Raw genomic sequence first — 20686 nt, forward strand, 5'->3', positions numbered from 1 at the left:
GCAAAGTCCTGGAAAACACTGACACCCCTCACTGGCCAGCCTGTTCTTTTTTGCAAAGGAGCTGGTAGTCGTATTTCTTTTTTGTTTTTTTTCCCGGCCAGTACTATTGGCATTTCTGGTGGTGATGATGCTGAACAATGTCTTTGGCATCTACACACGAAAAGCCAGTAGCACATTCTCTGCTTTTTCCTTTCTAAATTGACAAGTGAGAACATCTCCAGACATTGCCGGTAGTTCGGGGCAGAGCAAAGTTGCCCTCTGCTGAGAACTGCTGGCATATAGGAACTATGATTATCATTCTTGAGTTACTCACAATCCTAAACACCAGACTTTCTTAAACTATCTTTTTCTTGACTGACTAAGGTCCCCCATAAAGTCTAGCTACACTGAGCATGGTAGGAAAAATCACAACAATTAAATTGCTAGCTAAATATGTAAAGTTTCTGTTACCTAAAACAACAAAGGAAATTGAATATAGATTGCCCTACTCAACTGATTTATTTCAAAATTCAGTGACTATAGAATAATGAACATTGTGACAAGTCCTGGGGCTACACTGATAAACAATGTAGACATGGTACCCATATTGGGGAAGTTAAAATCCAGTGAGAAAGGCATCCTAAATAACAAGTGAAAAATAAGCTGCAGAAATTCTGGGTGCCAGCAAGATGGCTCAGCAGGCAAAGATGCTTGCTGTTGGGCCTGTCTAAATTCAGGCCCAGAGACCCATGATAGAAGGGTAGGTCCACAGGTCCACATCTAAAACCGCCCCTTCAACACACACACACACTCACACACACACACACACACACACACACACACACACACACACACACACACACTTAATGAAAATGTGTAATTTTTTAAAATTCTGGACTGCAACAAGTGTCATAAAGGCATAATTATTGAGCACACACTAATAAAGATTTAGATTGGGTGACTAGGGTAGGACTCCAAAAATGTGACATTTAAGAATAGAACTTAAAGACTGAGAACAAGTTAGCTGGGTTTAAACACACATATACAAAACAACAACAAACAAAAACTACCACCACCAACAAAAATCTAGAAGGCACATGACTTAGGCAGATTAGCCGACTGTGATGGCTCATCTGAATTGTCAGGTTGACCAGATTTAGAATCACCATAGCCATACCTCTAGGACATAAATCTAAAGAGATCTAAGTGAGGAGTAAGGATCCATCCTATATGTGCCAGCACCATTTCAGGCGCTGCTAGTATCAGACTGCATAAAAAGGAAGAGAGCTGAGCACCAGCATGCACCTCTCTGCTGCCTGACTCTGGAAGCAGGATGAACATCTATCGACCTCATGTCCCTGCTGCCACGCCTTCACCGTGATGGACTGTATCCCTTCTTACACCATATATACCCTTCCTTCCTTAAGTTGGCTTGTGTCAACCACTTCATCACAGGAATGAGAACAGGAACTAATACAGCAGGCATGTCCACAGAGCTTGGTATATTCTGGATGTTGAAGAAAGACCATAGTGGCTGGGGCTGACAGGAGAGGGACTAGAGATATGAGATGGACTAGACAACGAACCAGATCCTGTGGGGTCTGGAGGCCATGGCAAAGAGTTGAATCTCATTCTTAGTAGGCTGGGAAGCTACTGAAGGCTTTTAACGGGATTAATAGTTGACCTTTTTGAGGTTATAATTACGTCACTTCTTCCTCCCTCCAAACTCCCATAGACCCTTCCTTGCTCGCTTTCAAATTCTACTTGATTTAATATGCATGTTAAAACTACTTGTTGTGTGGTGTTGGGTGGGGCTACAAAGAAGAGAAGTGTGGAGACCAGGTGGGAGGTTGGTAGCAACTGACAAAGAATGTTGATGGCAGTGAAGATGGGGCGAACGATATAATTTAGTTTTCAGAGAATGGACACATATGTCGATGAATGATGCAGGTGTTGAGGAAAGAGTTTCTAACTTCAGCAGTCCCAAGGACAGTGGAGTGATTTACTGAAGTGGGAAAGAAAGACTAGGTTACTAAAAAGGAAAGAGAGGTATTCCTTCCTTGGTCCAAAGAACCACAATTATGACCACCTAACTAGTTACCCAATAAAATGGGAAGCCATTCAGTTCAACAGATTGATTAAGCACCTACTGTGTACAGGGACTGTGGTACATATTGAGGATACAACGGATTAAAAGACCATCATTTGCTCAAAGAGCTTGCAGCCCAGCAGGAAAGACAAACATATAAACAGACAGCTTCAATTGGCTGTGTTAAATGCTCAGAAGCATGCACAAAGTCTATAAAGTCACAGAAGAGAGCCAATTAGTCTGACTTGGGCTCGAGAGTGGGTTAGAGGTCAGGAAAGATGTTGTAAACATGATGTCTGAGCTGAAGACTGAAATGAGTATCAGCCAGGAAAATGTGTGAAAACAAAGGAAATGAAGGAAACTGAGATCGAAAGGCTCGAAGCAGTGAAACATGTTGATGCATTTAGGAAACTACAAACAACACACTATTCTTAGAACACAGATTTGAAGACAGAAAATAATAGGAAATAAGACGAGGTACATGATATTGGCAGCAGCTGACAATTACCAAGCACTTAAATTTCAGGCACCATGCTAGGTTATTACATGGATATCGTAATCCTCACATTTATAACACAAATAGGAAATGGAGAAAGGGATACTGGATACTTTGCCCAGAGTTTCACAGTATCAAAGTTGAGATTCAATCCAAGCAGTTTAGCTCTTAACCACAGTAAATCTCAAACGTCACGATAAAGGACTGCAACTGTACCTGTTAGCAAGGCTGAGTCATGGAAGGGCAGTGACGTGGTCAGATCTGTGTTTCAGTGAGATGACTCAGGATGATTTAGAGAGGCCCCGCTGGCTAAAGACACTTGCAATATATCAGGGAAGTGGGGGAAAGAACTTGAAGTAGGGATAGAGATGAGGAAAAGATTTAAGAAATGCTTAGGAGGTTGCATTAGCACAACTTGGTGATTAATTGAGTTCTGGGGGCAAAGGCGACAGAGAAATCTAGACTGTCACCATGTTTTCTGGTTTGGGTAACTGGATGATGTGACTATATAATGAATGTAAGGAAGAGCACTTAAAAGCAAAGCATTTTTTCATGCCAAGTACTAGTGCCAGTAAGACGCCCAAAGGAGTCCATTCAAGATAGGTCATGACTGGGTGTAGATCTAAATAGTGAGAGCATGTGAGAGGTACTTACAATCATGAGGGTGGATGTGAAGTACTTACAATCATGAGAGTGGATGTGAGGTACTTACAATCATGAGGGTGACTATAAGGTCAATAAGAGAATTGTGGAGAAGTTCATTAAGGAACCATTAAAAACAAACTCACAGGGGACATTTTGGAAAAATAGAATCACAAAGATAAATACCATATCACAGTGATAAAATCATAACCAATCTGTATGAGTTTCTATGTTGTGGGCTCCGCCGCTTACCTGCTGTATGACAATTGGCAAGTTACTGTACCTCTCTAAGCCTCAGTGCTTGAGGTTGGATAGAAATTGAATGCATATCCATCGCTTCATACATCTGATAAACAATGTTAGGTAAGTAACTGATGAGCAGAGCCAAGCAAGAGAGTCAGAAGAAGCCTGGAGAATGCGTCTCAAGTTGGATCCATAAGTGGCTGTAGTTTTCTTTAATGGAGACAGAAGAATTGGAAGGATGTGCTGTGGGGAGGCCCCAGAGCTCTGGTAGGAACAGAGCTTGAACTCAGAGCAAGCAAAAGGCAACAGAGATGGCATGGGGAAAGGGGCCCTTGAAATCAGGCAGATCCGAATTTGAGTTCTGATAGTAAATAGTCATGTGATTCACGGCAAGTTCCTTGAGGGCTACAGGCTTCTGTTTCCTCATCTTGGAAGTAGAGTAAGAGGGGCTGAAGAACAGCTGGTCCATGGTCACACTTCAAGAGCCACTGGTCCCCATTTCTCCCACTCAGCACTTACTGAACACCTAATATGAAACTTGCTTTTCTAGGGACACTGAAATAAATGCGAATTGGCCTCCTTTCATGAACTCGTGAAACAAAAGAACACAAAAATATAAGTTACGATGTAAAGTAAATAGATGAGTTCCCTTCACCTTGCCAAATACCACACTAGTGGTGCTGTGAGAGCCGTGACAATGACGCCCCGACAGGAGGGGGCAGGCTTCGATGTCATGCTGCTATTCACACCCCGGGGTTTAGTTCCCAGTGTTGTGAGAAAGTAGCAGGAAATGGGGAGATGCCATTTTAAGGGAAAACGGCAGACACTTCAGCTTTTATTTTCCTAGTCAGTATCCCAGGAGTGTGATGTTCAAGAGAAGGTGTTTGTCTTAAGGAGAATGACTTGTACAGGTTTGTTAACTGAATGAAGGAAGAGGTGTTTTAGGTAGGTGAGAGGAATGGGAAGAGTTAAGAGTTCAAGGACAGAGAGGGAGGTGCGATCCAGAGCCCACGTTGATGGTCTACAATAACCTTTTCTCTAAAATCAGGAAAAAGAAAGGATAGAAAGCCAACACAGATCATTTTCTATCAGAAGGAAAAGTAATGGACTTCTCAAATTGCAATTTCTAGCCATTTTTCTTGGCCTTTATAAACCAACAATGTTTCCTTAATATGTTTCCCTCAAATGAGTGCAGTCTGGTTGGGTGGTGGTAGCACATGCCTTTAATCCCAGCACTCGGGAGGCAGAGGCAGGCAGATCTCTGTGAGTTCAAGGCCAGCCTGGTCTACAGAGCGAGATCCAGGACAGCCAGGGCTGTTACACACACACACACAAAAAAAAAAAAAAAAAAAAAAAAAAAAAAAAAAAAAAAAAAACCTGTCTCAAAAAAAAATGAGTACAGTCTGGAGAGCTGATTCCTCCAGTTGATGATGCTGACAACAAAATAGGCACCTGGACAGAGGAGGCTGCAGCAGGTGTCTGATGGAGCAGCAACTGCCTTGTGCATGCTTCCATCATCAGAGCTTCCTTCCCTTGTTCCAAGCATCTCCCCCTTTTTAGGACAACATCCCACAGTTACTTCTCAGAAGCATGCACTTCCATGAAAGACACCTTCTAAAATGAAGCTTCCCGGCTTTGGCATAGAAAAACCATCTCTTTCCCCCAATTAGTACCATAGCAGGAGACAGACTCAAACCCTGGCAGCTTACCAATTGCTCTCCTCTTCATATTACACCATTTAATGAAATCAGAGGAATTGGTTGAAAAACATGTCAGAGACTTTCACTTGTTTGCCAGTTAACTTCTGCTCTAAGTACATGGCAGGGAACAAAATTTCAATACAAATTGAAACCAGACTCCTCCATTTACTATTAATTTAAAAAAAAAATAGCCAGGTAGGCATGGCAGCACATACCTATAATCCCAGCCAGCTGAGGCAGGATTGTGAGTTCGAAGCAAGCTGTGCCTGTGTCATGAGACCCTTTCCTCCTAAATCAAATGCCAGCCTTGTAAACTTTATGTCTCCAGGAAAGAGATCTCCAGGGAGGAAGACTATCCCTTTAAGAAGATGGGATTCTTCCAAGGTGAGAAAAATAGAATGTCTCCTTAGAGAAGTAAAACAGGTTAAGGACATGAGAAAATGAGGAAACCCTGTCTCTTTAAAGAGAACTAGCAGACGTCACTGGAAAAATGAGAAATAGCATTTACTGAGCACCTACTATGTACCTGTTACTTTGCTAGATGCTTTCACAGACTTCATTTAGCCTCATAACAACCGTGAGTTCTACAGCTGTAAAAGAAAAATCCCTAGTTCCGTGGTCCAGCAGCTACTGGTTACTAGACAGGAGTAAGAGAAACTCAGCAAAGCTATGTGAACGGAACGAGAGGCTTCTGTGGGGCAGCCCTTTTTTATTCCAGCAGTGACTGCAGAACTCACATTTACCCCTCGCTTTGACTTCTTCCCTCATTCACTCAAACCCTGAGAGGTGATCTCCCAGACCACTCACTTCCTCAGCTAAGGAACGCCAACCTTATATTTTCGTCTACTCGTTTGTTGGTTCATTAGTTCCACAATCATTCATTAAATGATTACAACATGTCAGCATTCTTCCAGGCATATAAAACCAGAAGTAAAGACCCAGTTCCTACGCTGGAAATATTCAGATTGGGGGGGAGGGGCGCACAGAACTGTTAGTTTAAATCTTGACATAAGGGGCAGTGACAGACCTGAGGTTATGAAGTTGTATGGCCAGAGGCAGGGGAATATAAAAACAACAAAATTGTGAACATAAAATTAGGTAAAAGTGATTATTTAGGATGAGGGAAAACACTCCAATAATATGAAAGCTCTAAAAAGCTGAAAGTTACTATAAATATCACAAAATCCAAAACAATTCTAACATGTTTTACTAATTAAATGTATGATACAACTATGCTACTTTTTCCTACTGTTTTGTCTGCCCATGCTCTATCACCTCTACAACTGACAATATTTTTGTAAACTTGTATGTATAAACAATAGTACCCCAGCACTTGGGAGGTGAGGCAGGAGGATTAGGAGTTCAAGGCTAGCCTTGGCTACATGTGAGTTTGAGGGCAGCCTGGACTACATGGGACCTATTGTAAAACAAAACAAATCAAGAATAGATAATTTAATGGATCCCTATATCAGATGGTTTTTCTGCTGCTGTAACAGAATACCATAAATGAGGTCATTTATAAACAATATGATTTGGCTTACAGTTTTGAAGGTTGACGAGTCCAGCAGCATGATTCCATCATCTGGCAAGGGTCTTTGTTTTATGATTCATGATATCATGGCAGAAGGACAAGTGAACATAAGAAAGAAAGACAAAAGTTAGGCTAAACTCATCCTTTTCATCATGAACCCACTCCAGTTCTAACTAGCCCACTGACACAGTAATGTTATAATCCTTAAACAACCAGCCCCCTCTCAATACTGTCAAAATTAAATTAAAGGATATTTAAACCATAGTATTCCTGTACCATGTGTATGCTAGTCAGTTTTGTTTTGACAAAATACCTAAGATAAGCAACTTAAAAGGGGGAAAGATACATTTTGGCTCATCATTTTAAAGGTTTCACTTAAAGAACTAAAGAAAAATTGTCATTCTCTATCTAACAAATACATTAAAAACAGTCTTAAATTGGTACACACACTATATAAATGATTAACTTGTGAAAACAATACTATTATACGGAAGTGGATGGAAATAAGCCGAACAAAGTTGGTCTCAAAACTAGATTATAAGAAATTTAGGATGTTAAGTGTAATACTCATGGTACATACTAAAAATGTACAACATTTACCAAAATGATTTTCTACAAATAATCAACTATTAAAACTGTAATGGAGCCGGGCGGTGGTGGCGCACGCCTTTAATCCCAGCACTCGGGAGGCAGAGCCAGGCGGATCGCTGTGAGTTCGAGGCCAGCCTGGGCTACCAAGTGAGCTCCAGGAAAGGCGCAAAGCTACGCAGAGAAACCCTGTCTCGAAAAACCAAAAAAAAAAAAAAAAAAAAAAACTGTAATGGAAGAGCTGAGAGATAAAACTAGGTAGAAGATATAGAGAAAACAAATCCTTCCTAATCAACAAACAAAATAAATATAAGTAGATTAAAAGTCTCCAATCAAAAGACAGAAATTTGAAGAATGAATTTTTGTTTAAAATTAAATAATACTGGGTGTGATGGTACACACATTTAATCCCAGCAGACAGGAGGCACAGGCAGTTGGATCTCTGTGAGTTCAAGGCTAGCCTGGTCTACATAGCAATTTCAAGGCCAGCCAGGCATATATAGTAAGACCCTGTCTCAAAAAGAAAAAAAAATCTAAATATATGTTGCTTATAAACATCTACTTCTAGATCCAATGATGCAGTTAAAGTGATAAAGAAGAAAATGGTATTTAATACAAATGGTAACCTAAAAGAGCTGTAGTATCCAACCTAATGTCAGGCAAATAGACTTTACATCAAAAACTGTTGGGAAAAACAAAGACAAACATTACATGCTAATAAAAAGATCAATTCATTGAGAAGATATAACAGTTATATCTGCCAAACAGTGCCCTAACATCTATAAAGTAAACAGTGGTATAATTGGAGAGAAGTAGTTCTGTAATACTTGAAAACTTCAGTCCACTATTTCAATAATAGAGAGATCATATAGATAGGAGAGAACTGTAACATTCCCCACAATAGACCATGTTAGGTCAAACAAGTACCAATACATTTTAGAAGTTTTCCAATCAGGAGCTGAGGATGTGGCTTGGTGCAGAGTGCCCGTCAAGCATGGGTGAGGCCCTGGCTGTGGGAAGGAAGGATTGAGAGATGCCATGTACCATGGAATAAAGCTTTTAAAAGCCTTTTAAAAATCAGCAACAGAAGGAAAAGAGAAAAACCTTACAAATTTCGTTAAACTAAACACCACATTTTAAAACAACCAATGGCCGAGTCTAAGCAGAAATCACCAAGGAAATTAGAAAATATCCCGGGATGAATAAAAACAGCATAATATACCAGCGGTTATGAAATTCTGCAAGAACTATGCTCAAATCAATAATCTGCCTGATTCTGCCCTAGCAAAAGAAGAAAAAACAGGAGGGAAAAAAGATTAGAATGGAGGTAAATGCGATACAGACTAAAAAAAAAAAAGAATTAGTAAACTAAAATTTGAAAAAAAAAATCTTCCAGCTAGAGTGACATAAGAAATAAGCAAATAACTAAATCAGAAAATATTGATCTGGGGTGGGAGAAATAACTCATTGGTAAAAAGCACTTGCTGCTCTCAAAGAGGACCAGAGTTCAGTTCTTAGCACCCACATCAGGAGGCTCACACCCACTGTAAATACAGTTTCAGGGGACATGGTATCCTCTTTTGGCTCCATTCATGTACACATACCCCTAGTCAGATATACATACATATAAATAAATAAAATAACAAAATCTTTTTATTAGTTATTGATCTTACACAGATGAACAATATTATGATAAAAAATACTATTAACAATTGTAAGCTAACAAATTGGATACCCTGAATGAAATGAACAAGTATCTAGACACAAATTACCTCAGGAGATATATAAATTTTATTTTATACTAAAATAAAATGCACTCCCTAAGATGTATGTTTATTACTTTTCTCATAACTGTGAGCAAACATCTGACAGGAACCAACTTACAGGAGGAAGGATTTATTTTGGTTCACGGTTGGTAACGGGAGATAAACCAGGTTGGAGCAGCTCATGACTGTGGCAGCAGGAGGGTGTGAGGTGACTATTCAGTGTGAGCAGTCAGGAAACAGTACTCTGACAGAAACCAAGCCATAACACACACCCTCTGGTCACCCATTTTCTCCAGCTAGGGCCTATCTCCTAAATGTTCCAGGCTAGTGGATCTCTATGAGTTCAAGGCCAGCTTGATCTAAATAGTGATTTTCAGGACAACTAGGGCTACATAGTGAGACCATATCTGGAAAAAAAATACTAACACAAATACTCAAACGCCAATTTTATAGATTATTATTCACAATAGTCAAAAGCTGGAAACAACTCAAATATCTATCAAGAGACGAGCAGATAAAGAAAACGTGATATTAGCATGGAATTAAATATTATGCCAACACTAAAAAGGAATAAAGTAAAAACTTTAAAACACAGATAAACCTTAAAAACTTTACATTAAATAAAGCAAAGCAGGCACAAAATTCCAAATAATATATGACTCCACTTTATGTCTTATCTACAGCAGACAAATTCATGAAGATAGAATGTAAATTAGAGATTACCAATGGCTGGGAAAGGGGGCAGTGTGGGGGATAGTTCTTAATGGATACAGCACTTCTTTGGGAAGTGATGGGAAAATCTAATGAATAGCGATGTTGTTTGCACAGCATTATAAATGTGAAACATACTGGTGAATTATACACTTCAGATGGTTACAATGACATACTTCATGTTTTATATATTTTAGGAAAATAATATAAAAATGACCAAATCTTTTTAAATGAAGCATATCATGATTCACCAAACAAAATCCACCAATTGTAAAGAAGAAAAATCAAATAGGGTGTATTCTCTAGCCAAAATTAAATCAATCAGAAAATCAATGAAGAAACGGAATAGCCTTTAAATACTAACAAACCAAAGAATACACTGCTAAATAATCCATGGGTCTAAGAGATTTTTGAAGTACATTTAACTGAATTAAAATAAAAATCTACTATGTCAAAATTTGTAAAATTCAGCTGAAGCAATCCTGAGCAATTTATAAAATGAGAACTTTTACTGAAAAGAGGATAGTCTCTCATCAATAATTTTAAGCAGCATCCTTAACAAACTGGGAAGGAAGAGCAAATAGACCCAACGCAAGTAGGAGGGAATTAAATCGTACAGAGAAGAGGTAAATGAAACAGAAAACATTAACAGTAAGAAGAATAAACTCGCTGAAACAAAAGTGCTTCCCTGGAAAAATCCATTAAATTGATAAATCTGTGGTGAGGCTGAAGAAGAAAAAGGCAGAAGACACAAATTAGCCACATCAGGAATGCAAGGCTATTCTATGATATCTTGTTTGTGTTCTGACAAAGCTTACCTGACAGATCAGAGCAGCAGAGCAGCAGCCACTAAAAACTTCTTACTTCTATGAATCCTCGGACCAAATGGGGGCCCAGATCCTGTCTCCACCCACTTTATCTTCCTGTCCCCACCTCCCAATGCTGGGATTAAAGGCGTGCACCACCACTGCCCAGCTCTGTTTCTCATTTAGACTGTTTCAATCTCATGTAGCCCAGGGTGGCCTTGAACTCCTGATCTTCCTGCTTTCTCCTCCCCAGGGCTGGGATTAAAGGTGTGAGCCACTGCCTTTGGCCTCTGTGATTAACTAGTGCCTAGCTCCACCCTCTGACCTCCAGGCAGGCTTTATTTGTCAGAACACAAACAAAATAAAATATCACACAACAAAAGAGGTTACCACCCCAGACCCTGCAGACACCAGGAGAACACTGTCCACATGGCAAACTAATCCACATGCACACACCTGGCAATTTAGATGAAATGGACTAAATCTTCACAAAACAAACTACCATAATTCACCAAATCAGAAACCTTTTCATCCCCTAAGGAGGCAACCCTTCAAGCCTTGATGTTTTCACTGGAGAAGGCTACCAAACATTTAAAGAAGAATTCACACCAGTTCTCTGCACTCCTCCAGGGAATAAAAGAGGAAACACCTCCTAACTTTATTAAGGCACTATTCTCCTGACTCCTAAACCACACAAAGATTGCATAGAAGAAAAAAAAAAAGCGACCCTCATCCCTGCTCTCAGCCTTGTGTATCTGAAAGACACAGCAGGCTGCATCTCGGGAGCACGCAAAACAGAAAGGAAAAACTAACTCTCTATTTGTAACTGACAGGATTGTGTACATAGAACATCTCAAGTAATCTACAAAAACCTCCTGGAACTAATAAATGAGTTCAGCAAAGTTGCAGCTTACCTCAGTATACAAAAATCAATTCGAGCTCTGCATGATAGCGCTCACCCGTAGTCCCAGCACTTGTGAAGCTGGAACAAGAAAATTGCTTGAGCTCACGAGTTTATAGCCAGTGCGGGTAACATAGTGGGACCTGTCTCAAAAAATGTTTTCATTAGTTCTATATACTGTCTGTGAACATGTTTTTATGTACTGTCCAAATTTTTAAATACTTTTCATTTTATAGTTTCGGGAGATCTTTTTATTTTGTATTGAGGGTTCTATGTTTGTTGTTGTTTTTGTCTTTGTTGTTGTTTTTGAGACGGTATCACTAGGTGGGCCACAGTTAGAACTGAGCGGCTTAGAACTCACTGGTCATAAACTCATATTTCTCCTGCCTCCTAAGTGCTGGGATTGCAGGCCTGTGCTATTGTACCTGTCAGCAGTAGGTATGAATCTCAGCAAACAGGTACTAGACTTGTATGCTGCAAAGTCAACCAAGATGATTAGAAGAATCAATGAATCTCTAACTACGTGGAGAGATGTGGTGTGTTCATAAATTGAACTCAGCATACTAAAGAAGTTCATTCTCCAATTTTATGTATGGATTTAACCCAGCTAATGACAAACTTCTCACATGACTTTTTGAAGATATAGACAAAATTAGAGGAAAACTCATTTGGAAAAACAAACGAGCTCGAGTAGCTGAAAGACTTTATAAGATAAAGATAAAGTGGGAGAAATCACTCTGCCGGTTTTGAGACTTAATAGATAACTACAGTAATGAAGATCGGATGGTACTGAAGGAAATAGACACATTAAAGGAACAAAATAAAGATCCCAGAAATAGACCCACAATAAATATAACTGAACTGGATTTGACGAAGGTCCCACAGCAGTTCAATGAGGGATCCCTTTTCAATACAGAGCACTTAGATACCATCAACAAATTCATAAAAGAAACACATAACTATTTGCCATGCTGTTGCTTTTGCTTTCCTATAAATTTGAAGGTTTTCCAAATTTAAAAAATGAGGGAAAGAGACATATAAATATATTTTAATTGCATTAATTTGCAGGAGAAGATATACTTGGCAAGTAATCAATCAAACAATAGTCTTCTCTCTTCCTGGGGCCTTTCGTTCCAAGATTAACTGAAGTTATTTGATGATCATGGACTTAGAATGACAGAGTGCATGCACAAAAGCAGACTTCCTAACTGAGTCTACCTGCTTAGGGACCACTATACACATGGTTGCCTGGTCTGCCCGGCTCTGTTTGCTGTCAAGCCACTGCTGGGATGGAGAGAGAGGCGTGGACTCGCTCCCTCAGCCCTGCCTGCCTTTCTGTCCAGCTGTGGAGAGGAGGGTCTGAACAAACAGTGACATATGTTAGCTATCTAATTATTTTTCCAATCATGTGTCCACCACCACCTCTCTGTGGCATGCTATTCTTTAGCAGTTTCCAGTGAGCCGATTAGATTACAGCTTCTCCAAGTGCACTCTAGTCCTGCGGGTCCACCTTGATCACTGTGATTACCTGTGGGCATCTCCTAAGGCTCTGTCATCAAACACATCTACAGGCGAACCTTGGTGTTTTTTTCACACTCAGTCATTCTAGGCCCAGCTCCAGGTTCGGAGGTCACCCTGCAGCACGGTCCACTACGTCTACCTTTGTTTTCTTGGTTGGTTCTATTTTGCCCTGCCCGTGTCACAGACGGTTGGTTTTTTTTTTTTTCTAACGTACTCAGAATAGCACTGCTTCTTTGTGTCATTGTTACTGCTCTGCAAATGTATTTTGCAAGCAGTGTGAGCTACAGAAGGTATAATAGATAAAATGATAAAATTAGATAATTTATATAAATGTGCTTTGAAAGTTAAAAGCAACTGAACAAATGCAAGGGGCTAGTTTTGCTGTAATTTAGTGAGTAAAGCCAGCAACTGCTCCAGGCCAATCTTCACAGGAAACCAGCACTAGAGGATCCTCAGGCTGATCTGCTCTAGGAGAGTTTGCTTCAAAGATTTTTATTAGTTTTTATTAGTTTTAGGGGGTTTTGTTTTGGGGTTGGTGTGTGTGTGTGTGTTCATGTGCATTCACGTGCATGAGTGCAGTCGCCCACAGAGACTAGAGGCTCCATTTCCTCTGGAGCTGGGATACAGGTAGTTGTGAGCCACCCTATGAGTTCTGGGAACCAAACTCAGGTCCTCTGGAGACCAGGATGAGCTCTAGACCACTGAGCCGTCTCTCTAGCTCCCTGCTCTGTGGTTTTGCTGCCACACATTTCTCTCCCATTCTCAGTCTTATTATGAGACGAGGAGTCTCTGGGGAGCAAATCCATACTGCCACAACCTATTTGAAAACAGAACTCAAAACGGCTGCTTATTTGGCAAGACCAGACCCTTATCACCTGCATTTAGGCTTTCTGGACGGTGGGTCTTCCCATGCAAGAAACCAGTTACAAACTAGGAAGCTGCTTGGTGAACAGAAATTGAATAGTCAGAATGGATTTGTTTTTTAAATCAGATGTAGGTACCATACCTTGCCCTCCTTTGGGTTAGGAACACTTCTGTCTAAAGATGCGCGCAGCGCCATCACCTAGGCTTTCCACGGCCACCCCTAGGAACACGCTGACACACATCCTCTCCTCCAGCTAGCTGGCCTTCTGCTCATCTGAAGCAGTGTGTCGTGTTGTCCTTTCCTTCACTGCAGTGTGTCTTCCTCTCAGTAACACGTTATTGTTGTCATTTCTGGACACCTTCACACCTCCGCTTCCCAGCAGACAGGCAGGACATTGTTCACTGTTCAAAAATTCACTCAAGCCTCAGTCCGTTACCATTGGACTCACTTTCCCCATCTCGTGAGTACCTCAAGTATCTTTACTCCATCACCCAAAGCTGGGCTCTTGTTTTCGTGCAGAAGTGTGGGTACTGCTCGAAGGCAGAAAGAAAGAGCTGCAGGTCTGGACCTAGCACCAGTTACATCTGTGAACCAGAAGTCTAAGCAACTAATTTTCAAAGGCGGGACACTAAAGCTTAGGAAGATAAATGAGTCAACAGAGTCGCATATATAAAGTACTTGGCACATAGTAGGCCTGCACCACCATTTGTAAAAAGAGGAACAAATTGTCCAAGGTCTCCCAAATAGTAAATGGCAAAACCAAAACTCCCAGCCTGGTTGTCTCCCCTGAAGCCCAGGGCCTCCAAGGTCATCTCAAATATTTTGCTTTCGTCCTTCGCTTTATGAAGTATTTTGTGAGGAAGAACAGCGGGGACTGTCTGTGCTCTTCTCTCATTGTGGACTGGAACTTGTTGACTTCAAGGTCAGAGTAAATTTCCTTGAAGCTTTTCCTAAACCCCTGCCTTGGAGGCCTTTGTTTGATTAAATTCCGCCTTTCATTATCATCTGTACATCCTTATCTCCTTTTTCTGGCTTCTTGAATGCAAACTGTTGAAGTGTAAACTTGCTCATCTTTCTGTGGTCCACAGTCAGTGCCGGCATGGGGCCTAGCACACGGTAATGCTTAACAAAGTTCTGGGGACTTGAGCTGAAGTCCACTGTCCCTAACTTCTGCGCTGTTGGCACGTCCTCTGGCTACTGTCTGCAATCCTATGAATTTCTTATCCTACAAGCTGAGGGAAACGAGGCATGCTAATCTCAAAATGCAATGGAACTAACTCCTCTTACAAATCTGTCTTCCTCTCCCTTCACTACCCTCTGCTTCCAAAGGACTCGACCTCTGTTACTCCTTTCATTTATTTGTTGACATCTGGATACTAAAAATGCCACAGTCAAAACGCTGTCACCACCTTACAGAATTTGTCAACCTAGAGCCAGAGATGACCCCCCCCCCAAACAACATTAAAACCAGTGTGGCACACAATCCTGTAACCCCAGCACTCAGAAAGATCAGAAGTTCAAGGTCACCTCAGCTACAAAGGGAGTTATAGCCCAACATCTACTAGATGAGGCCCTGCCTAAAACAACAGAAAAGGAACTTGTAACTCTCATAGAAATTTTACAGTAAACACACAACTAAATACTTACGCATTGCAGTAAGAGCCAAGAAGGAAACAAAGAGATGATGCAGAGGTTAAGAATGATCTCTACGAGGAAGTCAAGGAGAGGCCTGCAGTATGAAAGATGTGAGGAACCCTAACCAAGAGTTAAATTCCAGTCAGAGGGAACAGAGTGTGAAAAGAGCTGGCCACACTCCAGGAAAGGGAAAGATGCCCATGGCATGTGTGTGTCAGAGCAGGGAGAATGGGCAGGATGAGCTCCAGGAGACAGGAGGGCACCTCAGCAAATGCAGGCCACATAGATGGAGGAACGAGCAGCAATCCAACTCCACTGGAAACCAGGGACGTTTTCAGCAGAGCAGTAATAGTCAGGTACCAGCAGTGGGGATACATTCTGAGCAGTGTGCCATTGGGTGATTTCATGACCGGAACCACTATAGAGAAGCTGCTTATACAAATACCTGGTTGGTTTAGGTCAAACACTACACATAGCCTCTTAATGCAACTGACAGTCAATAAACACGAGACAGCTGAGGCTTCTGCTGCTGCTGCTGCTGCTGCTACAACACAGCACACTGTGGGGGTTTGTTGTTGTCATTTTGTTTTGCTTTGATTTTGCCCGTGTGTTTTTGAAAGAGGGTCTTGCTATATAACCATAGCCGGCCTAGCACTCACTATGTGGCCCAGCCTAGCCTCAGACTTCCAGCTATCATCCTATCTCAGGCACTGGATTTCTAGATAGGTGCCACCACAGCCGGCTAGCACACTGTTTTAAAGTGCTTTTAAAAATGAATTAAATCAATTTTATTCTAAAACATAGTCACAGTAAGGGTGCTTGCTCTGAAGGCTGATGACCTGAGTTCAATTCCTAGGGCCCACATAGTAGAAAGAGAGAACCGACTCCCAAAGGTTGTCCTCTGACTTCCAGGTACACCCTGGGGCACATTATGTACACACAGAAATGAATAAATGTAAAAAATTAAATCCATTATTATTATCATTTAGATGTAGGTATTGTTTGTAATTGTGTGTGCTATGCTTTATATGACTGTTGGCTCAGGGCTTGTTTACACTAGGACACAAATACGTGAGTGACGTGTTGTCCACATGACAGCTGTGGCGTCACTAGTCAATAGGAAGTTTCCAGTTCCACTTTTTATTTGTCTGTGTTGATGTGTGTGTTTGTGTGTACATATGTTCGTGCAGGGATGTGCACCTGTGTGCTTATGCACGTGGAGGGTCATTGCTAGCTGTCTTCATCCATCACTCTCAACCTTATTTTTGAGAGCAGGTCTCTCACTGAACCTGGAGCTCTGATTCGGCCAGACTGTTGGCTAGTGAGCTCCAGGGATCTGCCTGTCCTCATTTCCCCCCTGAAGGAATTACAGGCCTGTGCTAGCCACCACACCCTACTTTAACATGGATGTGGAGATCCGAATTCAGGTGGTTGTGCTTATGCACAAATTTTAACAATTGGGTCAGCCCCAGTTCCCTTTCGTTTTCTTTCTTTTTTATTCTGGGGTCGAACCCAGGACCCTGTGTATGCTAAGCAAATGACTTACACTTGACTATATATCCCCAGTCCAGTTCCACTGTAATCTTAGACTACGACTGTTATTCATACACACACACACACACACACACACAGAGAGAGAGAGAGAGAGAGAGAGAGAGAGAGAGAGAGAGAGAGAGAGAGAGAGAGACTATGACAGGCCAAATAAGCATTATGCAGCACATGGGTATAATCAAATTGACATTTTTAAGATAATACCAATAATTTGTCATTCAGGATGTAGGGAATAAGAGTGATCCCGGTGACAGGCAATGAGGGCTAGGTTAGGGTGATGGGAATTGACACAGGGAAAGAATTCAAGAGACATTTTGGTAAGTGACAGATTTCTTGACCGTTTGTGTCTTTGTTTTACTGCTTAGGAAATTTGACCCTATGCAGCAAGAATGACAAAAAAAATCATTTTTGTTTGGTTTACTTATTTTTTTTTAATTTATGTTTTTGAGACAGGCTCTCACTGTGTATCTCTGTCAGGCCTTGAACTCACTATGTAGACTAGGGCTAGTTTGTAGCAGTCCTGCCTCTGCCTCCCAAGGGATGGGATTACAGGTGTGCACCACCATTCCCTGACAAAAGGGGATATTTGTACTACAATCGGACCTTGATTTCCTAACCGGCAGCCTCCTTGTTCTCCACATCTACTGTCCTTTTGGCAACTCTGCTGCCTTTGCGGCTTCCTGTGTGTGGAATCACTCACCAAGTCCAAGCTCTTCATTTTTTCCTGTGCTGCTTTGTCCTGCCATGTCCAGTATGCTCTAGGTCACTGTAACTGCCTGCTAGTTGGGCCTCTCTCTCCTTGGAGCCTTGCAGTAGAGATCGTCTGTGATGGCACCATTTCCACCGTGCCTCTACTAACTCTCTAGCACCTCCCTGCTCATTCAAATGGGAATCCAGCCTTGATGCAGTGGCCTCACAGTACTTCCTCTGCTGTCTTTACCTGGCCCTTCCTTTCTGCTCCTTTCCCACTTTAATAGAGCCCACGCCTTTTAGTTCTTAGCTTCTCTGCAGCTCTCCACCCACTAGACTAGCCATCCTGTATATGAAACTCTGTCTTTTTCTTCATAAAAATTTTTAAATGATGAAAAACTTAACAAATCCCAGAAATGTTGATCAAGAAAAAGATAAGACCAAAGACATGTCACTAAGAAGGAAGGAAATTGCTATAGATGTAGTAATACAAAGTGAATAAGAGAAAGCAAATGAACCTTCAAATGGGGCTGAGGAGATGGCTCAGTAGGTATGATGCTGGCCCCACAAGCATGGGGACATAAGTTCAATCTCCGGTACCCACAAAAAGCTGAGCACCTCGAATCCTAGTATTCACTAGGGGAGACAGGCTTCCTGTTTGGTTTTATCAGTATGCTCCAGGTTCAGTTAGAGACCTTGTCTCAAAAACCAAGGTGGAAGACAATTGAGGAAGAAATTTGATGTTAATCTTTGTCCTCCATGTGTACACACATATCTGTGTAAGCACATAAGCACATACAAATGCAATCCAAATGAACACATTCCTAGGAACATTAACTAGCAAAATGGTTCAAGAAGAAATAGAAAACATAGATATTTACATAACCACCAAAATTCAATCAGAAGCAGCACATGGTGCCATATACCCAGAGTCCCAGCACTTAGGAGAGGGAGACAGGAGGATCAGGGGTTCAAGGCCAGCTTTAGCTATTAGCAATTTTGAAGCCTGGGCTTTTTTCCCCCTCAAAAATAGAAAGAAGTTCAGTCAGTAATTTAAAATATTTTTACAAGGAAAGAACAGTATGTGTGGATAGTTTAACCAAACAGTCAAAGATGAATTAATTCCAGTCTTACAAAAGTTCTTCCAAATAGTAAAAAAAAAAAAAAAGAGCACCTCCCAGCTCATTTGATGAGATTAATACAACCTTAATACCCAAACCACACAAAGACATTATTTGAGTGTGTCTACCTTGACGGGCAGGGAAGGAGGAGAGTGTTTGGAGCAGAATGGATGGCAGGAAGAATAGTAGGTGATGAGGGAGGTCACAGGTTTTTACCAAGTCAGAGGTATGGGGCCTTTGAGGAAACTGTGAATGAATTTGGCGGCATTGGAGATAAACCCATGCTCACTCTGGCTGCCGTTCTAGAATAGTGAAAGCAGGGAGACTAGTTAAGCGGCTGTTTCAAGCCCTGTCTGCCACATCCACTGTGAAAATGAAGCCCATTCTCAGCAGTTAGACCGCTGACATTCCAGGAAATGTGGACAGGACTCTAAAGGGAGGTACAATTATTATGAAGGACCCCAAAGGAATCCTCCAGAGGGACTTCAGTCTTATCCCTGTAAATCTGAATGTCCTTGGAAAGAAAAAAGAAGCTGCTGGTTGACAAATGGTGAGGAAACAAAAAGGAGCTGGCTGCTATGTGAATGATCTGCAGTCGTGTTCAGAACCTGATCAAGGGCGGTACACTGGGCTTCTGGTACGAGATGAAGCCCGTGTATCTCACTTCCCCCATCGATGTCATTACTCAGGAGAAGAACGTGTTTCTGGTGGGAACTGGAAATCTCTTGGCTGAACAAATTCATTGGAAGGCTGGAGAAATGGCTCAGGGCACTTATTTCTCTACCAGAAGATAGAGGTTCAACGCCCAGCACCCACATGGTGGCTTACAGCCATCCATAACTCCTGTTCCAGGAGATCTGACATCTTCAGATATTTGAAGGCACCAGGCACACATGCAGTGCACATACATGTAGGCAAAACATTCATGCTCCTTAAGTAAAATAAATATAAAAATTAATTTTAAGAAATAAATAAAACTGCTAAGCTATAGGAAAAAATGCATCTGCAGAGTTCGGACGAGGACAGGTGTTGCTAGTTCTGTATCTCAAACACAGAAAGATGAGGTAATCTTTGAAGGAAACGATATTGAACTTGTTCCAAATTCAGCAAGCCACAACAGTTAAGAAGAAGATATCGCAGCCGGCGGTGGTGGCGCATACCTGTAATCCCAGCACTCGGGAGGCAGAGGCAGGTGGATCTCTGTAAGTTCAAGGCCAGCCTGGTCTACAGAGCTATTTCAGGACAGGCTCCAAAGCTACAGAGAAACCCTGTCTCGAACCCCCCCCCCCAAAAAAAAAATATCGCCTGGCAGTGGTGGCACATGCCTTTAATCCCAGCACTCGGGAGGCAGAGACAGGCAGATCTTTGTGAGTTCGAGGCCAGCCTGGTTTACAAAGCAAGTCCCAGGAAAGGCACAAAGTTACACAGAGAAACCCCGTCTCAAAAAAACAAAAAGAAAAAAAGAAGAAGATATCACTAAGTTTTTGAATGGCACCTATGTGTCTGACAAAGAAACAGTGCAGATAAATTAGACCTAAGTTACCCACCTCCAGAATCCAGATCCTGGACTATAACTATGATTTGGGATTTCTTTGGAGACAATGAAAGACTAATAGTTGTTTTGTTTTTTAAAAAAGAAAGAAAGAAAAAAAGGAAGCTGTTTCCAAGTCCATGTTGAAGCCTTTTGGAATGGAAGAGTTAGGACCTCTGGATAACCACTCCAAAACAATACAACTGGTGATAACTGCTACAAACAACAAAGACTAAATAAACACATAAAACCCAATCATTTAAAGTCTCCAGAAATTGTCCCAAGGGCATAGAGCAATTGGCAAAATAATAATTCAAGAA

General features: G+C 41.4%; 1 protein-coding gene and 1 long non-coding RNA gene across 2 annotated transcripts in view; one reads left to right on the forward strand and one right to left on the reverse strand.

The window, feature by feature from the left end:
- Window positions 1-7301, reverse strand: part of LOC143270723 (uncharacterized) — a 74312-nt gene extending 67011 nt beyond the window's left edge. The window contains exon 1 of the long non-coding RNA XR_013047961.1: window positions 6691-7301. This is a non-coding gene — a long non-coding RNA (uncharacterized LOC143270723). The remainder of the gene's footprint in view (window positions 1-6690) is intronic.
- The window catches only part of Hdac8 (histone deacetylase 8), a 219160-nt gene that overhangs the window by 117696 nt on the left and 80778 nt on the right, over window positions 1-20686 (forward strand). The window lies entirely within an intron of this gene.

Source organism: Peromyscus maniculatus, chromosome X, assembly GCF_049852395.1.
Source record: "Peromyscus maniculatus bairdii isolate BWxNUB_F1_BW_parent chromosome X, HU_Pman_BW_mat_3.1, whole genome shotgun sequence".
NCBI lineage: Eukaryota > Metazoa > Chordata > Mammalia > Rodentia > Cricetidae > Peromyscus > Peromyscus maniculatus.